Here is a 25264-nt window from a genome sequence, read left to right as displayed (position 1 = left end):
CTTTCAACTTTGTTGGCTTTCTCATAGTAACGATAGCCTGTATTTTTTCGGGATTAGCTTCAATCCCTCTTGCTGATACTAAGAACCCGAGAAGTTCTCCTGCGGGAACTCCAAAAGAGCATTTTGTCGGGTTCAGCTTGAGGCAGAACTTATCGAGGTTGTCGAAGGTTTCCTTCAAATCTTCGATCAACGTTGACCCTTTCTTTGATGTTATTACGACATCGTCGATGTAGACTTGTACATTTTTCCCGATCTGTGTTGCTAGGCACTTCTGCATCATCCGCTGATATGTTGCTCCCGCATTTTTCAGACCAAAGGGCATTGTTTTGTAGCAAAACACGCCATAAGGTGTGATGAACGCTGTCTTGGCTTCATCTTCTTCTTTTAATCTGATCTGGTTATAACCAGAATATGCGTCCAGGAAGGAAAGACGTTCGCATCCTGCCGTGGAGTCGATGATTTGATCGATCCTTGGGAGGGGAAAGTGATCCTTAGGACAATGTTTATTGAGACACGTAAAGTCGACGCACATGCGAAGGACTATTGTGTGTTTCTTCGGCACCATCACTGGGTTAGCTACCCATGTGGCTTCTGTAGATATTTCTCTGATGAACCCGGCATCTTTGAGTCGATCTATTTCTGATAACATGGCTTTGCGGCTAGGTTCCGAAAAACGCCGCAAAGGTTGCTTTACTGGTCGTGCGAGAGGATCCAAATTGAGGTGGTGCTCGGCAAGTTCCCTGGGTACTCCTGGCATGTCGGCTGGACACCATGCGAAGATTCTCCAGTGCTCACGGAGGAACTCGACGAGCGCGCTTTCCTATGCGACATCCATGTTTGCAGCAATGGACGTCGTTTTCTTTGGATCTGTCGGGTGGATCTGTACCTCTTTTGAATCTTTATTTATATTGAAAGTTGGCTCCTTAGAAGGTCTTCCTACTTCAGGCAGCACATCATAATCAGTGAACCTAGGTGCCGCATATTCTGCTTGCATCCCGAAAGTTTCTGACAGTCGATGAAAATCTTTGTCGCATTTATCGGCCAGTGCAAAGCTTCCTTTGATTGTGATAGGTCCCTTAGGCCCAGGCAACCTCCACAACAGATATGTATAATGCGGCACTGCCATGAACCTGGCGTACGCTGGTCGTCCCAACAAAGCGTGATATTGCGACGGGAAATCCACCACTTCAAACTCTAAATTCTCTATTCTGTAGTTTTCTCGGGTTCCAAACTGAACGTCGAGGTTGATCTTGCCCAGTGGGTAACTTGGCTTCTCTGGTGTAATCCCGTGGAAGCGTGTGTCAGTTGGCTTCAGATTTGCTAGGGATATGTTCATCTTCCTCAATGTATCTGCGTACATGAGGTTTAAGCTGCTGCCGCCATCTATGAAAACTCTCGACACGTCGAAATCAGCGATTACAGCGGGTAAGATGAGCGCCGATTGTCCTGGTCGAGGGACTTGCTGCGGATGGTCTGCGATCGTGAAGCCGATATCTTGCCCCGACCAATTTAAGTACTCAACTGTTGGTGGAGGCATCTTTTCTGCCATGAACACTTGTCGGGATATTACCTTCTGCGCCCTGTTGGACGGCCTAGCTTTCTGAATCATCGAGACCACACCGTTAGAGTTGGGGTCAACATATGGAGGTGGATGTGGTGCTGCCGCAATTCTAAGCTGGTGTCGATTTTCTTCGGTTATTGCGGGAGGAGGTGGAAGGTGAATCTCGCTCCTTGGCTCCCGAGGATTTCTGTTATTTGCTTGGGCATTTGCGATTCCTGCGGCTCGCAGCATTGCCTGAAAATTGCGGCAGTCTTTCTGGAGATGTCCTGACTGTCTCTTTCCATTGTTGTCGAGGTAAAAGTGCATTTGACACGGACCGTTCATCATCTCTTCGGGAGACACGTAAGGTCTCTGAATCCTTGGTCCACTATTTTGTCTGTTGCCGCGAAAATCACCTCTATTGTTGCCTTGTTGCTCATTGCTCCTTTGATAATCATCTCGACTATTTCCACCAGGATTTCCTCGAAAACCAGCCGATATGTGACCGGGAGCATCGTTGTTGTAGAACTGGCGAGAAAATCGCCTTCTATTTTGATAATTTCGACTACGATCCTCTTCTGGTGACCTGTGTCGTTTGTTGTATATTGCGTCTTCTCCATCTGCCCACTTGTTAGCTATTTCCATCAACGCTGAGATTGTCTTGGGATTAGTTCTCCCCAAGTCCTCGACGAAGTCTGCACGTCGGATTCCTGCTACGAACGCATCTATTGCCCTTTCGTCAGATATGTCTTCTGCCGAATTCTTGATAATGTTCCACCGCTGTATATATTTCCTCATCGACTCGTCATGTTTTTGTCGACACGCCCGTAATTCTTCCAACGACGCAGGTTTCTTGCAGGTGGATCGGAAGTTTTTTACGAAGATGTCCTCAAAAGTTTCCCAGCTGTCGATGGAGTTCAAGGGGAGTTTCTTTATCCAAGATCTTGCGGCACCGCTCAGGTGAACTTGGATACTTTGCATAGCTGTTGCTCTGGTTCCTCCTACCAGTTTTACCATCTCGAGATAATCCACGAGCCAATCCTCGGGATCTTGCAGGCCGTCGAACTTCTTGAAATTCTCGGGTAACTTGAACCCTTTTGGGACTCGAGTTTTTCGAACTCTTCTCGTAAAGCACGGGAGCCCACACATATCTTCGTCGGCAAGTTCTGGCGAGTACTGACGGTCCCTCCTTTCTTGTCGCGCTCTGTCCACCCTTACTTGGACTGCTGTGTCTCTTGCTCCACTTGCTCTTGGTGGGTCTTGAACTGCTGCAGCGGGTCGTGGACTATTTTTCCTAGGATTTTCTTCGGGAGGCGTTGTTGCAAACGCTGTTCCCATAACTCCTACTCCAGCCATCGCCATATTGAACAATGGTTCTCTCGGGTCTCCAGCAGGTGGTCTGGATGCCAAGATGTAAGCTTGTGTTGCCATGTAACCTGCCTCTGGCGTTTTTGGGATGATATTTCCTCTTTCATCAATCGACATAAAGGACATGTCGAGATTTTGGATTATGTTTCCTCTCTCTGCTTCGGGTATGTTTTGCAGCCGAGACATTGCTCTCCTCCGAGCTTCTCTGTGACTATCTCCCGAAGTTCTAGATTGTCGACTTAAATCTGCTCGGCGTCTGCTTGATGCAGAAGCTGCTTCTTTTCTCCTATTCAGGGATGCTGTCTGTTTTTCCAACTCTCTGCTTACTCGAGCAAGTCTATATTGATATGCTTGAAGTTCTTGTGCAGTAGCGGTGGTGGTCATAGGTTCTGAACCATCCATGGCTTTCGCGGCCCTATCCCACGCGCTTTGCGGGAGTTGTACTCTTGCGCGAGTTGTGGATCCAGGATATTTGGTGCCTAGACCATGTCTGAGATCAGCGGGATCGACGTATGAATTTCCCAATTCGTCGAAAGCCTCTGATGTTTGCGGGTCTGATGTGCCTGCCCCTTCTACCACATAGATCTGATGATATTTTGTGCATTGATTTTTGTCGGGATTGGTGACACCATCATATAGAGTGGTGAAGACCTTTCCGATGGCAGCAGACTTGTCGATGAAGTTGAAGCTGTCGACGCTGTCGGAGTCGCTGCTTATAAAGGAGTCCGCAGATGACTCGAAGGATGTGTTGCTGAAGATCTTGGCGAGCTTTCCGCTTGCCTTGTTGTCGACGAAGTATGTCGACGAAAACTCCTCGTCACTCGACGAAAAGTTAGAATCGACCGCTGAAAATTCCGACGAAATCGGAACTTCGAGACGGTAGGATCCTTCCTTGTTGACGCCAAATCGGAATTCTCCGAACGTCATGATGATGGGCTCCTCCAAATAGGCACATGCATCCATACGGGAGGGCGGGTGAGGAATAAAATTGAATAGATCAGTTTTTCCCTTGTTACCTCGATCCATCGCGTTGCTTGCTGTTGATGAAGTCGAAGATCTTGAACGTGCCATCGAGATCAGATCCTTGCAGCCTCTAATTCCCACAGACGGCGCCAATTGACAAAGGATTAACTTGTCAATGCCTACAGATTGTAGACTAGGGTTTTGCTAGAAGTAGAGGGCAAGTAGATCTCGAAGGTTTAGGCGAAAAGTACTCGACGATTATGAAAGCTAGGGTTATGTTGACAGTAGATTCGATCCTTTCTTTGTCCCTCGACTCCCCCTTATATAGGAGGTGGAGCCGAGGGTTTCGTATTGTACAAGTTACAGAGTCCGGGACGGTTTCTAACTCGTCCCGCCAGATTACAAATAATACTTCCTATTACAACTCTAGCTTTCCTTAATACATCTTGGGCTCCCGAATCTTCTTATTCTTCGGATAGTGGGCCTTCAGTAAATCCCGGGTACTATCTATGGCAGGCCCATTTGGGGTGCCTATGTCACCGGTAAAAGGAAAAACCTAGCAAAGTCATACCTTTGCCTTGCGCATCCCGCTTGATCTTGATGATAGCTCTTCAAGCTCCATACAAGCCGGTATGCCACAACTTGATCATCGTTGCTTCATGAAGACTCTCAAATGCTCCCCCATACACCATGATGGGAAAGCTCCATAGATGTACATCTTCACATGTCCATTATCACCAATGGACGGCAAGCTTCAAGCATGTGATCCACTTGAGATGCTCATCTTGAACTTGCCCAAATCAACCTTGTATCTTCTCATACTCACTTAAGATAGAGCATGGCTAATATTGAGTTCCACATAAGAACTCCATCTTCATTTCTTCTTCTTGATCATGTCACATATGTATCTTTAAAACAATGATCTTGATGCCAATACACAAGGTGTATCTTTATCTTCATGGCATCCATACTTGAATCCAACACATGGAATACAAGTAGTACCTATGGAATATTCCTTCATATAAACTCAATGAAAACATTAGTCCATAGGGGTTGTCATTAATTACCAAAACCACACATAGGGGCAATGTACCCTTACAGACGGCGGTGCGGTTTGGGCAGGGCGAAGTCGGAGTCTGGCGGCGTGCTTCAAAGGTCAAGTTTTTTGTGGTGCCCAACCTCTTCTTTGTGTTGCGTTTGCCGGTGGGACGACACCCTCGAGCCTGGGTGGGGAGGGAAGGGTCCCTCCTCCGGCAGCAACACGGCGTGGTGGTCATTGGGCCGGTGCTTCCCCCCTCTGACCCTGGGATTCCTCCACTCCGATGGCTGCCTGCGTCTCCTTCCGTATGCGGCTTTTCTTCGTGGCTTGGCAAGATGGTTCTTTCGTGGCTTTGCCGGTTGGAGTTTGGCTCCGTTTGCCTATCTGCAGCTCCCTTCACCACAGTGGTCTTGCAGGCGTGGGGCGCAGGTTAATTCCTGCCCATCGACCATATCTGCACTGGGTTTGCAGGGGCAACCCAGGACCTACTGCTGTTGTTCGGCCCTGCGTGCGGCTTCCGGTGTTTGTAGTTCCAGTAGGGCTTTGTCTTTCTTTTATCCTTGCTCAAGTGTGAGTCGTATGCACCATTGTATCCTAGCCGGTTGAGGGCTTTATTAATTTAAAGTCGGGCTCTCGAAGCCTTATATCTAAAAAAAAATTCAACGATGAGTCGATGACCGTGCTAAGAGCATGTCTAGCAGCCCCTTACTTTTCTGCCCCGTATTTCGCGACTATTTCGCCCCGTATAAAAAAAGTGCTCGTAGATACACCGTTCCGTCTAGCAGACCCAGTATTTCACCCCGTAAATTCGTAAATTTAAAACCCCGGGAAACTTGTTCATATTCATAGTTCGTCGATCATACATACGGATCGACGTATATACATACAAAATGCGCGATCATGGATCGCGACTTCTAGTCGGAGAGGTCGATGATGTACCCGTCGGCCTCCGCCTCCGCCTCCCGCAACTCCGCCTCCTTCATGGCGGCGATGGCCGCCGCCCTATCTTCCTCCTCCGCCCTCTTCCTCTCGGCGGCGTCCTTGAGGGACTCTTGAATCGCCTTCAAGAAGGCGGGGTCCTCGTCCTCCTCCTCCTCCTCGCCGGCGAGCGGAGCTCCTCCGCCGCTGGTGCTCCCGATGCTCGCGTTCCATGCCGCCTTCGCCCGGCGTTGGCGCTCCCACTCGGCGCGCCACTCGTCGAACTTGGGGCCGCTCATCGGCTTGAGCGGGGGGTCCTCGTTGTACCAGAGCCACCCCGCGCGAACTCACGGAGCTTCGGCGGGACGAACGCGTCGCCGGCGTACCTGCAGGCCGCACGGCGGCTCCCGGGGGCGGATCTCTTGCATTGGAGACGCCACGCATCCTCGACGTTGTCTGGCGAGCGGGATCGCTTCGATCCGCTCACCGGCGAGACGGTACTGCGGCGGCGTGCGTCCATGCCGGAGCTGGGGTGAAATGCGGCGCTAGGGAGTGAGGGATTGCTCGCCGGAGCAGGATGGAGGAGGCGGCGGCGCACAGCGGAGCTAGGGTTGCGAGTGAGGGGTTAACCCCTCACTCACACCTTCGCCCGGTATAAGTAGGGGCGGCGGGGCGGATTTCCTGGGCCCCGTATTCCGCCGAAACGGGCCGGCCCGAATACGGGGCCTGCTAGACGGCCTAAACCGCGCCTGCCCCGTATCTCGCCGGAATTTTATGGGGTGGACGGGTTATAAGGGGCCTGTTAGACATGCTCTAACGAGGAGGACGTCTAACGCTATTTATGTAGTTACCACCTCCTCCATTTAGACGCATTAGAGCAATTCCAATAGTGTAGCCAGCTGCTAGCTATAAGCCAAGTGACATGTCATCTATAGCTAACTTAGAGCCAACATATACAATAGTGAGCTATAAAAATGTAGTACTTTTACAATACATGACCCACCTTTTAGTCTCACATAGTGCCTAGGAGCACGTGCTAGAGCTGGCTACAAGATAAGAGCCCACTCCTCTTCTCTCTCCTAATCTCTCTCCTCCAACTAAGCAAATTTATAATATTTTATCTCTTATAGCCAGCTGACTATATCTTATTGTACTTGCTCTTAGACTACTCATAGTGCAAGTAACTTCAGTAGTAACTTAGGAGCCAACTCAGCAAATTTGCTTATGTGGCACTGAGTTAATGAGGAGAGACGAAGTTGGAGTAACATAGCTAGTTACTGTAACATCACATTTTTCAAGACACAATGAGTCTACAAGCTAATTAATGGAGTAGTAACTTGATGTTACTATGCACTATGAGAATAGTAACATAGACTAGTATCATGTGCATGTTACTAGTTGAAGTTACTATGCACTATGACCAGCCTTAGTTATAAATTCATATGTATCTAGTAGATAAAGTTACCACATTTATTGCACTTATTGTAAAAGGAGTAGTTAAGGAGATGCTTTTGTATTTACACGCATGCATATTAATGTTTTGTCCGTTTTGCTTTGAGATTCAAATAAAAGGAGAAGAGAGAGCTTTTTCATCTACCGTAACGAGCGGAAATTTCGAGAAATGAATCAACGATTCAAAATACACTCACGTCTATGCGTACGTGTACAAAGTCCATTCTCGAGTACGTAGTTATCATAGTCCAGTTTAGCTGAACGATTCGCTGTTTTGTTATCCAACTTTGGATCCACAGTCAATAGTCGTCCTCGTGCTCATATGTTGACACTGTAGGATTCGTCGGATTATAATACAGTACTAGAGTTTGCCAAACACGACCCTAACGCTTAGTATGCGAATTGTTTTAGAAGTTCCCCTTTTTGCAGAAAAATGTTTTGAAAGTTTGTCCAGCACCAACACACGTTTATGTCCACACTTCAGTCGAGTGAGCCGGAATGCTGATTGATCGGCCTTCGTTCTATTCGAGCCGGAGCTGTCCACGGCGAAAGCCCACAAGGAGAGCTTTTTCTTCTTTGATGGAACCCACAAGGAGAGGAGAGGTGATTCCAGCCATGTCGGCAATCCCTCGTGATGGATCCTGCAAGTATAAACAAGAAATGAGCCCACGTGGCCACGTCGGAGAGCAGAGGACTCCGCGTGTGCGTCGACTAGGACGAACCAATTTCCATTTCTTTTTCAGGAAAGAAAGAAACCAGTTCCAGCGGAGGACCCCATCCCAATCAAATCAAATCCAATCTCTGCTGCTCTCACCGACCAAAGTGAACTAGCCACCGCGTGGTCCTAAACGGCAGTAAGACATCTTTGCGGTCTAGCCCATTGCAAAACGAAATGTGCCCGCGTTTTAATCTATTTAAATCGTTTTGCAAACACAATTCATGCGGTTGTCAAATCCATTTGATCTGCTGGTCTATTGCCTCTTTTTTCGTCTTCCTTCTCATCACACAATTAACACATATGAATGGAAAACAATAAAGTTGCAACCAAATTATTTTAAATAGCGTATAGCCAAATAAACAACATAGCTGAGAATTAACATAGTTCACAAGAGAACAACTAAAATGAGATGAGATGACTACCGGTTTCTGCCAATGTCCACTAGTGCTTCATCAAATTCGCTTGAAGTTGATAGAGAATGCTGCTCACGAATCTCATGATACACGTGGAGAAACTCTTCAAACGTTGATGACCCATACTACAGATCAACCAATTCTTAAAATCCCACCCTTGGCCAAGCATGCCTTGGATGTTTTTTTTTGTGTGTAAAAACACTCAATTTACCTACTGAGATCCATTCATCCATCTGCGTACAAGTGGCAATGGTCATATAATTGTCGCTGACCAATTTCTATGCGAGCGCTCCACCAAACATAACTAGATTTGTATCTCAAATTATGTCGCGCAAATGAACGAATAGGTCCTAGGCATCGATGTTGGTGAATAGGTTCAGACGGCGACGAGCGCGCAAGGTCGCTGGAAACAGAACGGGCCTATAGGAGCAGTGGTAAATTGGATGACCCCGGCAATGGTGATGGGTCGGGGCAGATGGTGACATCGCGTTAGTGTCATGGCACAGAGGAAGGGGCACGATTTGGGGTATGGTGGCTTGTGCGCCACTGTTGGGGGTGGGTCTTAGGAGAATAAGAGAAGGATACACGCGGACACGAGGGCGCTGTCCAGAAATACATTTCCAGGCCAAATTTGGGCTTGAATGGTTAGTCTGTGCTTGGACCGCTGGACAACGAATTTCGTGTCTTGTGTCCTCCTTTTCGTGCGAATCAAAATAGACAACCTCGACACTCTTGTGTCAGACCGCGATGGACTAAACCTTCAACTAGGTGTGGCTTATGTATTCTCAAAAAAAAAAAAGATGTGGCGTTAGCGAAAACTTTCAACCACCAATATAATCTCTTTGAGTCGTGGCATTTTAGTTGACTTGTTTTGACAGCCATGACACGGTACTTAGCACGGCCAAAAGGGGCCATAACATAAGCGATTGAAAGTCTTCCCAAATGTCAAAAATGGTTAAAAGGTTGCTTAAACCTCGACACGTTTGCACTGAAACACCCTGCCCACTAGGGACGACGCGGAGGAGCGCACTTGCGCTATCCGCATTTCCTGATGCTGCGTGCGTGCGTGCGATTGCTCGCTCTTGCTTGACGCAATGTGCAAAGCAGGGTATGTTAACTCCACTTCAATCCCGTCTTGGTTACGTTTTCCTGAATGAAAGATTCATCATGTTTCAAGCTAATTTCACCTTGACGAGGCATTTGTGAAACAGATTTTTCAGGAAAAAAGAGTGCTTATGAAGGCAAGTTTCGTGAAATTTCGCTTCCGATGTTGATCGATCATGTGCTTAGTAAGGTGTCGTTTCCGTCTAGCTTAACCTTTAGCTTGGGAGGGAAGCGATGATGATGCGGCTTCTTGTCGTGGGATGCAACAGCCGACAGGCATAACGAGACGATCTTTTTCCGGCCACTGGATGGAACGTGCAAGAAACAACGCGTGCGGCACGAGGCAAGTTAACTAACAGCAACAAGAACACAAGGTCAACATTACAAGAAAACTGCAAGAGAAGCTCTCAGATTTCTTGATTGTTCCATTTCACCGAGCACAAACACGAGCAAAATCGCCTGCGCTTCGCATGATTCTACAACCTACGGTAGAAGAAAAGCCCCCTCAGTCGACGCGCTTCTCCTGGCTGAGATCGCGGAAGAGGTCGGCGCCGACGAGCTCCATCTGGTCCTCGAGGTACTTCTGCAGCAGCCCCAGCCGATCACCGGCGGCGTCCACCGACGACGAAGACGGAACCCCGACGCCGCAGCCCCGCATGAGCCTCCGCCTGGCGCGCCGGAACCGGACGACGGCCACGGCGCAGCAGAGCAGGGGCAGCCAGAGCAGCAGCAGCGAGAGGGCCACCGGGACCGCCCACACCGCCACCACCGCCGCCGCGCACGTCCGCCACGCCGACGGCCTCGTCGCGACGCCCATCCCCGGATCGCCGATCGGCCAGCGACGAGGGTCGCGAGGAAGGAACTGGCCGCTCCGCTCCCGCTCTACCCTGCCTGCCCCGGATCAGGAATTCAGGATTGGAGGAGAAAGAGAGAGAGTGTATGTGTATCCGTAAGCTTTTAAGTATTTTGGGCGGTGCTTTGCTTCCACCGAAAGCGTTGGTGCGTCCGACTCGACGGCGACCTCCTTTTTATGCTCATCGCCTCATCGCCTTTCTCTTTCTCTTACTTCTTGGAGCCCAATCAGGCAGGCAGGGCATGGGCGTGACACGTTTGAGTTTGTGATGATGATATTTTCTCGATTATTTTTGTGCCCCACCACCACGCCGCACTGTTTTTCGCGGGAGATTATCTCCGGGAAAGAAAATATCTCACGGACTGCATAGATTTTATGATATCTCAAGCGTAGACCTTTTGGCCGTTGGGTATAAATCCAACTGTTGCCTTTGTCATCTGCGTTGTTTATTTACCTCTCACCATCATGCTTCTTTGAGACGATCACCAAGGAAGAAAAATCCCACATGAGTATGTTACTCCAAATTGTGTCATCACAAGACCAGGCTCTTGGTTTCCCTTTCCTAAGCTCATGATATTATTATGAAGATTACAATCAAAATAAAACGAAAGAACGAGAGCACACCTAGGCATAAAAGAGTGAGAACAAGAAGAATAGTGTTTTTTCATGGAATACTGCTCTCTATGTTCTGAAATATATAAGGCATGTTTTTTTCCGCATAGTCTTTCATGCACAACTTTGATCACTAATATCTATCGAATTATATGGACTTGGAATGTACTATGTACAACTTTGACCACTAAGATCAATTTTTTTACATGGCATCGTTGCGACCGTTTTGCAAATCTCTTTTGTTTTATACGCATTTATATATATTGGTGAGCACGTTATAAGTATAATTTATAGTCAAAGTTATAAATTGTTGACCAACGGAATGTAAATGCGTCTTATATTTTTAGGATGGAGTATTATAGTATGTTGACGAGCGAATTTCAATATTTACCGCCTAGTTTTACAATTGCGACATCAACTATGTCATCTATTGAAAATTTGTTCAGATCGCCGCATTTTTTTAAAAAATAGAATCACTTTCTTAGGTGTGGTTCCTGGGCAAGCCGTGAGAAGTAATTCATGCCCGAGGTCCGGTGATATCAAGACCATGACGAGAGGTGAAACAAGTGGAGAAGGCAAGGCCTAGCGCCCTCCGCGCTTAGGGCATCTCCAGCGACGCGACGTATTTCGGACGCTCAAAAGTGGTTGCGAGCGTTCGTTTGCGTCGTCTCGCGGACATATTTTGTCCGCGCGTCCGTTTGCGTCTAGGTGTGCTTCCACTGGGGCGATCCATTTTTTGGATTGCAACATAGTTAAAAACATAGACAGTAGTACATATAAATGCATAAAAACTATACAAAGTAGATCTATATGCCTAGACTACTTGCTTCCTGACGGGCTGGCCCCGTCGTTGCGTCGCTCCGTCGCGTGCTTCTCCGCCGCCTCCCGCACGGCCGCTATGGCTCGGTGCGCTGCCGCATCCTCGCGCAGTGCCTGCTCCAGCCTCGTGTTGGCGGCGTCCTTCTTGAGCGTCTCGAAAGACTCGACGATAGCCCTCTGCTCCGCCGCCCTCTCCTCCGGCGTAGGCGCATCAGGGTCATCGGAGGACCAAGATATCTCGGATTCGGAGTGCTCTGCGGCAGCGGCGGCCGCTAGCCTGCGCTGTTCCAGCTCGGCGTCGACCGCCGCATGGGCCGCCCGCTCCTCCTCTGCTTCTTCCTCCGCAAGAGCCAGGGCCGCGGCGTCCCTGACCGGGTGGAGGAGGTTGGTGCTGTCTTCAGAGTCGAACTCCTCCTCGGAGCTCGAGGCCGGGGGAGGTGGAGTGGGAGGTGGAGTAGGAGGTGAAGGTGGAGGTGGAGTCGCGGCAGCCTGGTCGCGTCCGGCGCTGCTCATGGTGGATCTGGTGGAGGCTGATCGGCGACAAGGGTTAGTGGGGAGGAGATGAGATGCCCGCGCCCCTGTTTATATAGGTCGGAGGCAGGGTGATGGCCGCGCCCCGTGTGGCATCGCCATTACTACGTGCGCAGAGGTAGGCGACGGCCGCACGCCACGCGAGGCATCGCCATTTACGCGGCCGCAGACTGTCGAAGCGACGCCTCTGCGCCAGTACTAGCGGAGAAGACGCATCGACGCTGGGTCACTGCCAGGCGGGCCAGACAAAACGTTCGCCAGACGCGAGGGGACACTTTTCGCGTCCGCGCAGCGTCCGCAGATACGTATCCGGGGCGCATATTTGGGCTAGGTTTGCGTCTACGCGGATGGCCCGATCACTTTGCGTCGCCGCGCTGGAGGTGGTGTGAGACACATTTCCGATCACGGCGGACGAAAACGGTCGCTTATCGTCCGTTTGCGTCGCGCCGCTGAAGATGCCCTTACACGATTTCACCGTGACACATAGACCTAACACGCTGGTCCTATCTATGGTGGGGTTTAAAAAGATCTTATACGAGAAAAACACAGGTTCAATGTAAGTTAGATGGGATATTCAACTACGTTTCCTACAAAGATGATAATATGCGGCACAAATGCCCAACTAACAAGTAAAAATTACATTAGCATATACATTTCTGATATATACTTCTTCTGTTCGAATTAATTGTTGTGAATTTATCTAAATTCACATATATCTCCACACTAAAACATGTCTTACATGAATTCATACGAAGCCATGATAATTAATTTGAAGAGGAGAATATGTGATGTGGTCAAAACAGCGTCAGGTAGATCTTGTGCAAATTAAAACGAGTTCGTTCTGGAACTGTTGGAAGTAATAGCTAGCGAGAGTTCTAGAGGCAGGGTCGGATCAGAGAGATCCTGCACGTGGCACACCCAATCATTCCTGATTTTGTTTCTCTCAAAAAAAATCATTCCAGATTTTATTATTATTACCCTGTCGAGCCAACAATTTTATTTGTCACAAAACAAATTCGAACCGACCATAAAGCCCTAAACTGAAACCTCGTAAGCAAAGCCCCTGTGTATGAACACGTCTGTCGTTTCGAAACCCGTAGAAAAAGGGTAGTTCCATCAAATCAGAGAAAATCGATTTCGGTGATTTTTGGAGTTCCCAGTTCCGACCCTTTTTTTTTCGAGCTCTCACTTCCAAGTTGACACACCGTGCGTGCCACCGCTAGCACATGGTCGGCACTGCAAAATGCACGTTTCTTTTGTTTAATAAAATGCGGCAGCTGACAGTATGGTGCAGGTCGCGTCGTGCGAGCGCCGCGTGCTCCGTGACTCGGTTCTGATGCGGCGGGTGGCCGGCCTCAGTGTGCCGATGGCGCTATTTAGCGGCATCTCTACCGTCTATACTGTCCACTCATCCGGTTTGATTCTGTTGGTCTGGGTAGTTTGGGTTAGTGAATAAAATTTGGATCACGGTTCAATTTGTAAGCTTATGCCCAAAGCGACACGGCTCATTTGATCCGCACTGGCTATTTTGACCGGACCGGATCAGTTTACTAGTAATTCTTTTCACATTTAACAACACAAATATGTAAATGGTAAGATACTTGCAAATATGCAAATGAGACAATATCATACAATATATTTAAAACCGTCTACTTTTCCAAAAGATAACAAGTTTCTCTCTAGTCATCGATGCCATTGCAATTTAAACATTAGGAGCTCAAATAATATTTTGCTCCTTGTCGATCCAATCTCTTTGTTTGGGGCCAGAGATGGTCTCCAAGTTGGTAAGCATGATCCAATTCTTCTCAACCATGACCCTAGCTTCGGCCTCCAAGAGCCTAGACTTGGCATCGACACCGATGAACCAAGCCTCGGCTTCGGCCTCGAGGAGACGATGATGTTTATTATTTATGTGCCCCACAATGCCACACCGTGTTTCGCGAGAGACTATCTCCGGTAAGAAAATATCTCAGAGACAGTGTAGATTATAAAGCTATTTGAAATTATGTTCGGTCACTCACCCCCTCCCCCAGTAGCGGTGGAAAAACCCTAAAACTCGCCCTTCCTCTAGCATCCCCCTTCTCTCCCATGGCGCCGCCGTTGGCGTGAGCCACCGGGCGTTGCCCGCGTAGTACCAGTGGTGGCGGGATTGTCTCTACTCGTGGCACGGAGGGGGCGCAGGGGCCTCATGATGGCGATGGTGTCACAAAAATGTGTCACAAGACCATGTTCCTGGTTTACCTTTCCGAGGATCATATAAGAAGATTGCAACAAAGATAAAACAAAAGAAAGAGAGTGGCTAAGTAACTACTAGCGTGAGAACAAGAACACCCGGAAATTCAATTCAAGTCCGAGGTGTATATGCTTCCTTCACCGAAAAAAATATTTTTTTAATTGTTAAGAAAATTTCTAACGAAAAATTTCCATGTACATCTTAATAATCTATGTGCATTCGACCATTTGTTCAGTTTCATGAAAAACGATTTTTCTGCGATCGATGTAAAAAATATAAAAATATGTCTCATAAAAAATCTTATTTTTAGCATCATTTTTTTGCACAGGCCAAACGATAAGTGGATTTTTCATGGAAAAGACTTTATGCACACATAGATTATGAAGATGTACAATGAATTTTTTATTTAAATTTTTGTTCCATTTCAAATGTATCAAAGATGCATTTCAAAATAAAGGGAGAATATGCATCAAGAGCCAAAATATCATTCCTAAGAACACTAGATTCTTCAGAGAGTATTACTCTCACTGTTTTAAACTAACATGAGGCACACCCTTTTTCTCATGATCTTTGATGCACGATTTTAATCACTAACAAATTACATGAGCCTAGTATGTATAAATGGCATCGTTGTGATCGTCTTGCTAGTATCTTCTCTTTTATATTTATTTGCATAATTTTTTTGAATATATTATATATAAATTATAGTTAAAGGTGTAAAGCATCGACCAACGAAATTGCAATGCGCCATATATGTTAGGATGGAAGGTGTACTATAGTATAATGTCGAGTGAATTCCGTTATTTACGGGAGTGGTGTTTTAGAACATGGGAGCATATGCTCCCTATATTTTGAAATGCATCTTACACATATTTTAAATTTCAAAAAAATTGAAACAAAAAATTTGCACCTACATCTTCACGTGCTACGCACTCATAAAGTCGTTTCATAAAAAATGAACTTATCATGTGACGTGTGTAAAAAAGACAAATTTCAGTGCTGAAAACAATGCTTTTCACATGATAAGTTTTCTCTTTTTTACATAGGCCACAAAAAATATTATTTTTTCGTGAAACTTGACGCATACACATATATTATGGAGATATACATGTAGCATTTTTTGTCAAAATTTTTCCACACTTCGAAATATGTTTTGTTGGTAGAGGGAGCATACGCACCCGGGAGCCGAATTGAATTTCCTGTTATTTACCACCTAATTTTACAGTTGCAACATCAACTACGCGTCTATTAAAAATTTATTCAGATCTGCGACATTTTTTTAAATAGACTTGATTTCTTAGATGGGTTTCATGGGCAAGGTGTGAGACCCTGCAATTCATGCCTGATGTCCGATGATATCACACAAGAACACGACGACGGATGAAACAAGTGGAGAAGGCAAGGCCTGGCGCCCTCCACGTTTACATGGTTTCATCGTGACACATAGTGGCGAAGTTTCAAAAAATCTTATCTGAGAAACAAAAGGGGTTCAAAATTTGTTAGTTGGGATATTGAGGTAGATCTTTTACAAAGAACATAATATGCCGCACAAATACCCAACTGAGGGGTAAACATTACATTACCATATATGGAGTCTCTAATATACATCGCAGATTTGTCTAAATTTATATGTGTCTACACACTAAATACGTCTAAATACATATACATCTAGAAAATTCCTTCATATTTAATTTCGAACGGAGAGAGAGTATATGACCGTTAAAACTGGGTCATGTACATATGTCCAATTTAAACGACGCTCGTTCTGAAACCGATGGAACAATGGCTAGAGAGAGTTCTAGATTCATTCAAGTACGTGCCCCTCCTGCACCCCTCCCGCACCCCACCCAAACCCTAAACACACCCCGCCGCTGCCGCCGCCGCCGGTAGCGCCTCCGGGCAAAGGCCGCGGGGCGTGGCGGCGGCGGCGGCCTCTCCTTGTTGCCGCTGGGACGGCGACCGGGATCCCTCGACGCACGCTGCGGCCGGTTGGATTTGGTGATGGGCGGCGGCGGCGGCGACCTCTGCGCGACGACCGAAGCGGCAGCCCCTTGCCTTCCGCCGGATCTTCACCGCATGACACGCCGGAGGGGCTGGTGGCGGGCCGCGGCCAGGCCATGATCTGCGCCACTTTCCCCCCCGCCTCTCGGCCGTGTGTGGAGGCGATCTCGGGTTTCTCTCGCGCCACGAGGTCGCCCGGGGCAGCAGCCTTGGGTACGACGGTGGAGGTGGCCATCTTCTTCGTCGGAGAGGGTCGGCCTGCGGTTGGTGATGGTGGATCCATCGATCTATCACCGCTTTCCGGCGGCATGATGGAGGAGCTTGGAAGCCGGCGTCGGAGTCGCCGGTGGTGGATTGGAGTGGCCAGCCCGGGATGGTCGCCGACGTGGGGGTCCGACCTGAATAAAGGCGGCGGTCCTAGGGCCTCTCTTGCGTGAAGAGGAGGACCTACCGGAGGCCTGGACTCGTGATCTGGCCGGATTGTTGAGTTCCGGAAGGCTCCGCCGATGAATGTAACAGTGCTTTTGCCTGGAGTTTGTTGGATCGGAGGTATTCGGTCGTGCGCACCCATGTTTTTATTCCGACCGATTGGTTCTGGAGGGAGCGGCGCGAAGCTCTTTTTCTTTGATTGACATCAAGTGACTGTGGATCCATGATGAAAGTCGGAAGAAGAGAATTTCATGAAGGCCAGAGGGGAGGACTAGCTAAGGGAGGTTCAAGTCTTTGCGATGTTGAGGGACTTGCTTGGTGTTTCGGGCTTCACAGCAGCGGTATGAAAGTGGGGGCGACAACACAGGTGAAGTACAGAGTCCTACCTTTCAGGGTGAAAACCCAAGGTCTGGCCTTAATTGGTTGTGCCTGGCAATGTCCTTGGTGGAGGCATTTGTTTTGAGAGCGGGGACTAGTCTGTAATTCAGGTGTTGTCTTGGCGGTGGTTGTATTGCTGTTGTTAGGTCCGAGATACTGTAGCGGGACTTTTATTTCTTAGTTTTCTTTTCTTGTTTTTGGCTGTGTGCATCCGTAGTGCCATTAGGGTGGTGCGTTGTTGCAGAGGCTGGGTGTAATTGGTATCTTCTTGATATTAATATATTCCCTTTATCGAAAAAAGAGAGAGTTCTAGATAAAGGGTCCGCTCGGAGAGATGGTGCACCTGACACCCGATCATTCCAGATTTTGTTTTAATGATTCGTATCTTCACAAGCTGAATAGCGTGGGCTGCTGACACGGCTCCTACTTTGTCGACTCATCAACAACATGATCCCACAATCTTCTTCTCAGAAAACGAAATTCCAAACGAGCCTCAACTAGAACCTGCTAAGAGAATGTGCAATAGTGTAGTCAGCTTCTAGCTATAAGCAAGATGTCATATCATGTATAGCCACCATATAGTTAACATATACTCTATAATAGTTGGATATAAAATGTACTATTTTATTAATATGTTGACCACATTTCATTTTTATAAAGTACCTAGGAGCACGTGCTAGAGCTGGCTCTTTCATAAGACTAGCCAGAATGGGAGTATCATATGTATCATGCATGTCATGTAGACAAAAATCTTATGAGGCACTCAATTAATGACAAAAGAGGTGAGAGTAGTATCATAGGTATACAGTATCATACGTAGTAGAACGTAAAACTAAAAATTTTAGTGGCAAACACATCATGTACACATATTTGCATTGAGATTCTACAAAATATTAAATATGATGAAACTACGATACTAATTCATGATACTATGCATTGGAGGTGTTGTATCATAAACTAGTATCATATGTATGATACTAGTCTACAGTGGCGGACGCAGGAAAGAATTGGAGGGGGGCACACCTCAATTTTTTTTTTGCGCACCCCCCAAAATGCGAAAAACTTTTGCATAATGAAGTATTGAACAATATACAAGACAAATTCATTGCATTGTACTTCAATACATATATCAAATGTTCACAATTAAAATACAAAATAGTTTAAAACATTACAAAGGTCTTACATGATAGAATATAGCATAACTAGAAACCGTGACCTAGAAACTACCATCATTTCTTCAATCTCCGGGACCTCCATTGGCTCTCTCTTTGAACAAGTAACACACAAAGCAAAATGCCGCATCCTTTTCGATACTATATTCTAGCCAATTGTAGTGATGAAACCAAATAAAGCTAAAGTGTCGATTTTTGCCCTTCTTTTTTGTTGTTGGGAAAGCATGCTCATATGGTTGGCATGGACCTTTTAGGATATATCCTCTACGAACATCATCTTGAATATTAACATCATAACTTGAAATGGGAATCCTTTCCCCCGGATCACGCGGAAGAAAGTGAGGATCATAGCCATTTGGTTGCTGCGGTGAAGGTGCATGTGGTGTTGTATCTCCAATTTCAATTTCACTCCCAATATCGGATTGGGCCGGAGGTTCGAAATCAAGCCCACCATCTTCGATTTCTACATCATGTATGACTAACTGTGTTGATGCAATCTTCTTTGTCTTTGATGCTTGTTTCTAAAAAAGTAGCGCAATTTTGCTATCCCTCTTTATTTCTACACCATTGACACATTCAAACATTAGCAATTTTATTTGTGTCACACCGAGTCATACAATTGCAATTACCAAACAGAGAGAAATAAATATAACACTAACACAGTAACTCAGTAACAGACAGTCATGCTAACAGAGGCAGAGAGGAGAGAGCGCGGCAGCGCGGGTCGCAACTCGCCACCTCGTGTCCTGGTCGTCGGCGACCGGCGGGAAGAGCCGCGGGGGAGAACCGGACGGAGAAGGGCCGCGGGGGAGAGAGGCGGCCGGCGGAAAGAGTCGCGCGGCGGCCGGCGGTTACTGCGGCGGCCGGGGGCCCGGGGCTGGGTGAGGCCGAGAGGACAGAGAGCGCCGGCCGGGGCGGCGGTCGAGTCGAGGGCGGGCCTGCGCCGTGCGGCGGCGGCGGTCGGTCGGGGCGGCGGCGGTCGGGGGCTCGGGGCTCGGCCGCTCGGGCGCGTGGGAATCACGACCTGTGTGCTGTGGCTGGGGAACTGGGCTAATTGGGCTTTTTCCATGGGGTAGCTAAAAAAATTCCAGGATTTCTGGGTGGGCCACGGCCCCCTCGGCCCCCCCGCTGCGTCCGCCCATGCTAGTCTATGATACTTCTCATATTGACTAGTCTAAACCTGGCCATAGTGCTAGTATCTTAGGTAGTACTTATTTTCTCTCTCATCTTCTATTCCAGCATAAATATTATATTTAAATTTTATAGTCTGCTGACTAAGTTTTATTATACTTGCTCTAAGCAAAGCCCCTGTGCATGAACAAGTCCATCGTGTCGAAATCTATGAAAAAATGGATCAAATTGTAACTTACTGGGGGTGATTTTTCGAGTTCTCACTCTCGACTTGAGCTAGCACATGCTCGGCACTGAAAATGCACGATGTTATGTTAAGAGAAGCATAATGCAGCTGCTGACTTTGTAGGTGCAGGTCGTATCGTGCGTGCGTGCGTTCAATGACTCGATGAGTTGTGATGCGGCCGGCGGACTCAAGGAACTCTTTCTTCCATGTGCCGATCTGTACGGTTTCAGGACGAATTCAGTCGTGCAGCCTGGACTGACTTCCTGCAAGATTCTACGTTCCAAAACGGGGTCTGAGCAGTCACGCACGCAGAAGAGAAACACGCGAACTCGAACAAAAGAAAAAAACAATCCAAAAAAATTAATGGAACTAATTTTCAGAACAAAATATTAAATATAAGAAAAAAATCTTTTAGGACAATAGGAATAAATTTTTCAGAACAAAAGAAACAAATCACATGTGTCCTATTTTTCTCGGTGCCACTTCTCCTACCTCTTGATAATGTCCTCTTTCTTCTCGGTTATAATAACTTTCATAGTCTCACTCAATGCAAGTGTCGAATCTTCGCGCCTCAGACCGACCTTGGTTGCAGTGTGGCCAGTTGGCTAAGATGGCCAACTCGGTAGCGACCTCCTCCCTCCTTTTTATGCTCATCGCCTTCGGAAAGTGATTTTGACTCCCGAGCTCCAGTGCTATCATCATTTTTTTTAAAAAAATATCTGTAAGTTATCAAGAGATCTAAAAATAATTCTGAAGAGTGTCGGAGATACATCTCACAATCATGCAAAATCTCAACCCAAAATTATTTTTATTTTGTGCTAGACAAAAATAAAAAATCTGATGTGTTTTTGAAAATTTGAAAATGACTACTCAGATCAGCACTTTTGTTACTTTTGTGTACTGTAGCTTAAAATATAAAGTATTTGAAATTGATATTTTACACGTTTGCTGGATACATTATTGGTTATATGCAGAATTTTTCCAGAACTTTTTGAAACTCGAAAATATGATTTTTCAATTATTTAAAAAACAAGATTAGTGGTACTCATGTGCACCAAATCTTTATCCCATCGCCTTTCTCCTTCTTACTTCTTCGAACCCAATCAGGCAGGGCATGGGTGTGACACGTTTGAGTTTGTACTAATGATGTTTTCTCGATTATTTATGTGCCCCACCATGCCACTGCTTTCCTACACTGACTGAGATTATCCCCAGGTATCACCACGTTAAAGTTTCTGATATCTAGCATATTATAAGTATTTCTTTTGAAGCGTACACCTTTTGGCGTTGTGTCTAAATCCAACTGTTTGCCTTCGTCATCTTCGTTGTTTATCTGTCTCTCGTCACTATCGCGATCACCATCAAATCATAATTCTTTGATACAATCACCAAGGAAGAAAATCCATAATAGCATTAAGAAGATTACAAGACAAGGCTCCTGATTTCGCTTTCAGAAGCTCATAATAGCATTAAGAAGATTACAACAAAGATAAATATATATAGAGAGTGAGCAAGTGCGCATAAAACAACCGAGACCAGAACAAGAAGGATGCATAGAGTTTTCTTAGGATATTACTCCCATCCTAATATTTTTTGCACGGTCCTTGATTCATAACTTTGATCATTAATATCTATCAAATTACATGGACTTAGTATGTGTATAGGTGCCACCGTCGCAATCATCATGATTTGTGGCCTACTTGGGACCGCTTTTACACGGGTTGTGGTTAACAAACTGCCCGACGGCTTGATCTTCAATCACTGCGGGCTCCGTCCCAAGATCCCCTCTCCCCCTCCTCGTTGACACCATTATGAACACTCTCCACTTGATGCTTGAGCGCGCGGACGAGGCTGGCTTGCTCACGGAGTTGGTAGCTAGTGGTGTACAACACCGCACTTCTATGTATGCCGAATATGTAGTTACCTTCATCTGCCCAACGAGGATGGGCCTGCTCACCTGTGCAGCCATAGTTGAGGACTTCGGGGTGGCTTTTGGTTTGCGCACTAACAGGGCCAAGTGCTCCCTCCACCCCATTCGTTGCCATCCTAAGCAAGTGGAGTTGACGTGCCAGATTCTTGGATGCAAAGTGGAATCTTTCCCTTTCAAGTACATGGGCATGCCGCTTAGCATGAGGAAGCTCACGGCGCCGTGGTGGATAGTGCGGCTTGCAGGTTACCTTCGTGGTACGCTAAGCTCCTCAGCCGTGGAGGTAGGACCATCTTGGTTCATACCACTCTCAGTTTGATTCCGGTGCATGCCATGATGTCTCTGTATATTCCGCCCCAAGGTTTTGGAGGCACTTCGTAAATCTGTCGAGCCTTCCTGTGGAAGGGGCGGCAAGAGACCAATGGTGGTCACTTGGTGGCTTGGGATAAGGTAGGTTGGGTCAGCCTAGGCCTCCCTAATCTCAAGCTCCTGAACCTCGCCCTTCGGTGTAGATGGGTCTGACTCAAGAGAGTGGGCCCGGCCAAGGCATGGGCCGGGCCGGGCCGGACATACAACTACGTACCCAACCTATGCTATGCAATCTTCGAGACCGTCACCTGTTATGAGCTTGGCAATGGTGAGCGGGCATGCTTCTGAAAAGATCGTTGGCTCCTGGAGTGGCTAGAAACTGCACCTGGCACCCGATTATTCTAGATTTTGTTTTTTATGATTCTGGAACTTCACATGTGGCTCCTGTTATTAGTAACTTGTCGACTCATCAAAAATTTGATCCTACAATCTTCTTGTCAGAAAACAAAATTCGAACCAATTCTACAATGGAACCTCGTAAGCAGGGCATATACTCCCTTCGTTCTAAAGTGTATTTTTTTAGATATAGATATATATCTATAATTAAAATAGATTTAGTATATTTCCATCTAAACAAAAGCAAGGCACTTATTTTAACACAAAGAGAATATACATGAAGACGGCAGTTCAAAAAAATTGATTTGGGTGATTTTTCGAGTTCTCAATGTCGGCGACGCACCATACGACCGCTAGGCACGGGCTAGCACATGCTCGGCACTAGAAATACACGATGTTATTTTAAGGGCATCTCCAACCGGGCGACACATCCCGCGCCCGCGCGTCCGGATGGGTCGAAACGGACAAAACCGCGGCCCAGCGCGCGGACCCATCCCTAAAACGGATGGCCGGGGCGTCCGGGACGACCCAAACCCGGCCCAAATCTTGGACGAGTTTGCGTGGCCGCGGACGCGAAAGGCTGGTCGCTCGCGTCCTCCCTTGTCCGCCCCTGGCCCGCCTGTCTGCCTCCCAAAACACAAGCCCGTCGCACACATCTCCCCACCGCTCCGCCGCCACCCACGGACCGGCGATTTGGGAGCGCGTCGACGCCGGCCATCGTCATCGAGACGCCGGCAAGCGGGGCGGAAGCATAGGTCGAGGCCCCGCGCTGCTTTCGCCGCGTCGTAGCAGAGTCGGAGGACGCCGCCGCCGGCGCTGTTGTCCTCTCACCGCCGCGACACCTCCCGCCGTTCGCAGCTGCGCCGTTCCCGCCGGAGGTGAGCTCTCCTGCCCGTGTTTCCAGACCGCAAGTCGGCTGAGACGGCCATGCCTGCATGTCCCTACGGAAGCATTTGGATCGCCTCCCCCTGCGAGGTGTTCGTTGAAATGCTCGAACTAAAATGTGTCCCTTTTCAGATCATGGTGGACAGCGACGACGAATACTACTTCAAGAACTTCATCGACACGTCGTCAGAAGAGGAGTCCGACGACGAATTTTTCACGGATGCTGCGCTGCTCATCCACGAGCACATTGTCTCGCAGATTCCCGTGCACCGGGGGTCCTTGCCGGGCCGCGCGGCCGCCTTGGACCGCGAAAGAGAACGCGGCCACGACCAGCTCTACAACGACTACTTCCAACCCAAGGCATTGTTCGTGCCGGTCATGTTTCGCCGTCGTTTTCGGATGACCAGGCCGCTGTTCCGCCGGATAATGGATGGCGTGAAGATCTACGACGACTACTTCTGTGCGAAAGTGGATGCACTTGGCAAGGTAGGCCTCTCTTCGTACCAGAAATGCACGGCAGCGATTAGGATGCTCGCATATGGCGTTGCCGGTGATTTCGTAGATGAGTACACGCGCATGAGTGAGTCAACCGCCCTGGAATCGATGTACAGGTTCTGCAGAGCAGTGATCGGTTCGTTCGGAGAACAGTACCTCCGGCAACCTAATGCAGAGGACACAGCTCGTCTGTTGTCGATCAACTCTTCCAGGGGGTTTCCTGGGATGCTTGGCAGCATAGACTGCATGCACTGGGAGTGGAAGAACTGCCCCTTTGGTTGGTAGGGGGCATACAGCGGCCATTCTGAGGGGTGCACAGTCATTCTTGAAGCTGTTGCTTCCCATGACACATGGATTTGGCACTCATTCTTCGGAATGGCTGGCTCGCACAATGATATCAATGTGCTGCAGCGCTCTCCGGTGTTTGATAGGCTAGCGTACGGTCAGTCCCCTGATGTGGATTTTGAGATCAATGGCCACCACTACACCAAGGGGTACTACCTTGCTGATGGTATCTATCCACCTTGGGCTACACTCGTGAAGACAATCCGAAACCCCACCTCAGAGCAGGAGGCAAGGTTTGCCAAAGAGCAGGAGGCAGCCCGGAAAGATGTGGAGCGCGCGTTTGGCATCCTCCAAGCTCGTTGGGCTATCGTCAGACACCCTGCCAGAGCCTGGGATGTGCAAACTCTGTGGGAGGTGATGATCGCTTGTGTAATCATGCATAACATGATTGTTGAGGTAGAGCGGGATGATTCACTCTTTGATAATGACTGGGAAGGCCAAGGAGAGTTGGTTACTCCTCAAGGTGGTCCGGCATCATTCCAGGACATTCTTCATGCGCACCATGAAATTAGAGATCTGGCTGTACACAACCAGCTTCAGGCTGATTTGGTCGAGCACATGTGGCAGCATGTAGGCAGCAATGCTGCAAACAACAATGATGAAGGAAATCCTGAAGCCTAGAGCATTTGTATCGTTTTTTCATTTTATTTGAATAATACTTTATCCTTGATTACATGGACTATGTAATGTGTAATACATTTGAGCATTTTAACTATTTTATATATTTTATACAATATGGTTTTGCGTTTTTCTAGTGAATTTACAAGAAAAACATACCATAGGGCAACGCGACCCAAATCCCGCGTTGGGCGCAGCGCGCGACCCAAACGGACGCGCGGACGCGGGGCGACATCCGCGCGTCCGCTCGGCCACGCAAACGGCCCAAAACGGACGGCCCAGCGCGTCCGTTTGGGTCGCCCGGTTGGAGATGCCCTAAGAGAAGCGTACGTTTTAATGCAGCTGCTGACTTTTGTAGCGGTAGGAGCAGGTCGTATCGTGCGGGCCGG

At 47.8% G+C, this 25264-nt stretch overlaps 1 pseudogene; it reads left to right on the top strand.

Annotated features, from left to right (window-relative positions):
- Positions 1 to 23795: 23795 nt before the first annotated feature.
- LOC139831565 (uncharacterized) lies at positions 23796 to 24878 on the top strand (annotated as a pseudogene).
- The last annotated feature ends 386 nt before the right edge of the window (positions 24879 to 25264 follow it).

This window comes from Lolium perenne, chromosome 5 (assembly GCF_019359855.2).
Source record: "Lolium perenne isolate Kyuss_39 chromosome 5, Kyuss_2.0, whole genome shotgun sequence".
Lineage (NCBI taxonomy): Eukaryota > Viridiplantae > Streptophyta > Magnoliopsida > Poales > Poaceae > Lolium > Lolium perenne.
This window is presented reverse-complemented; position numbering and strand designations above follow the sequence as displayed.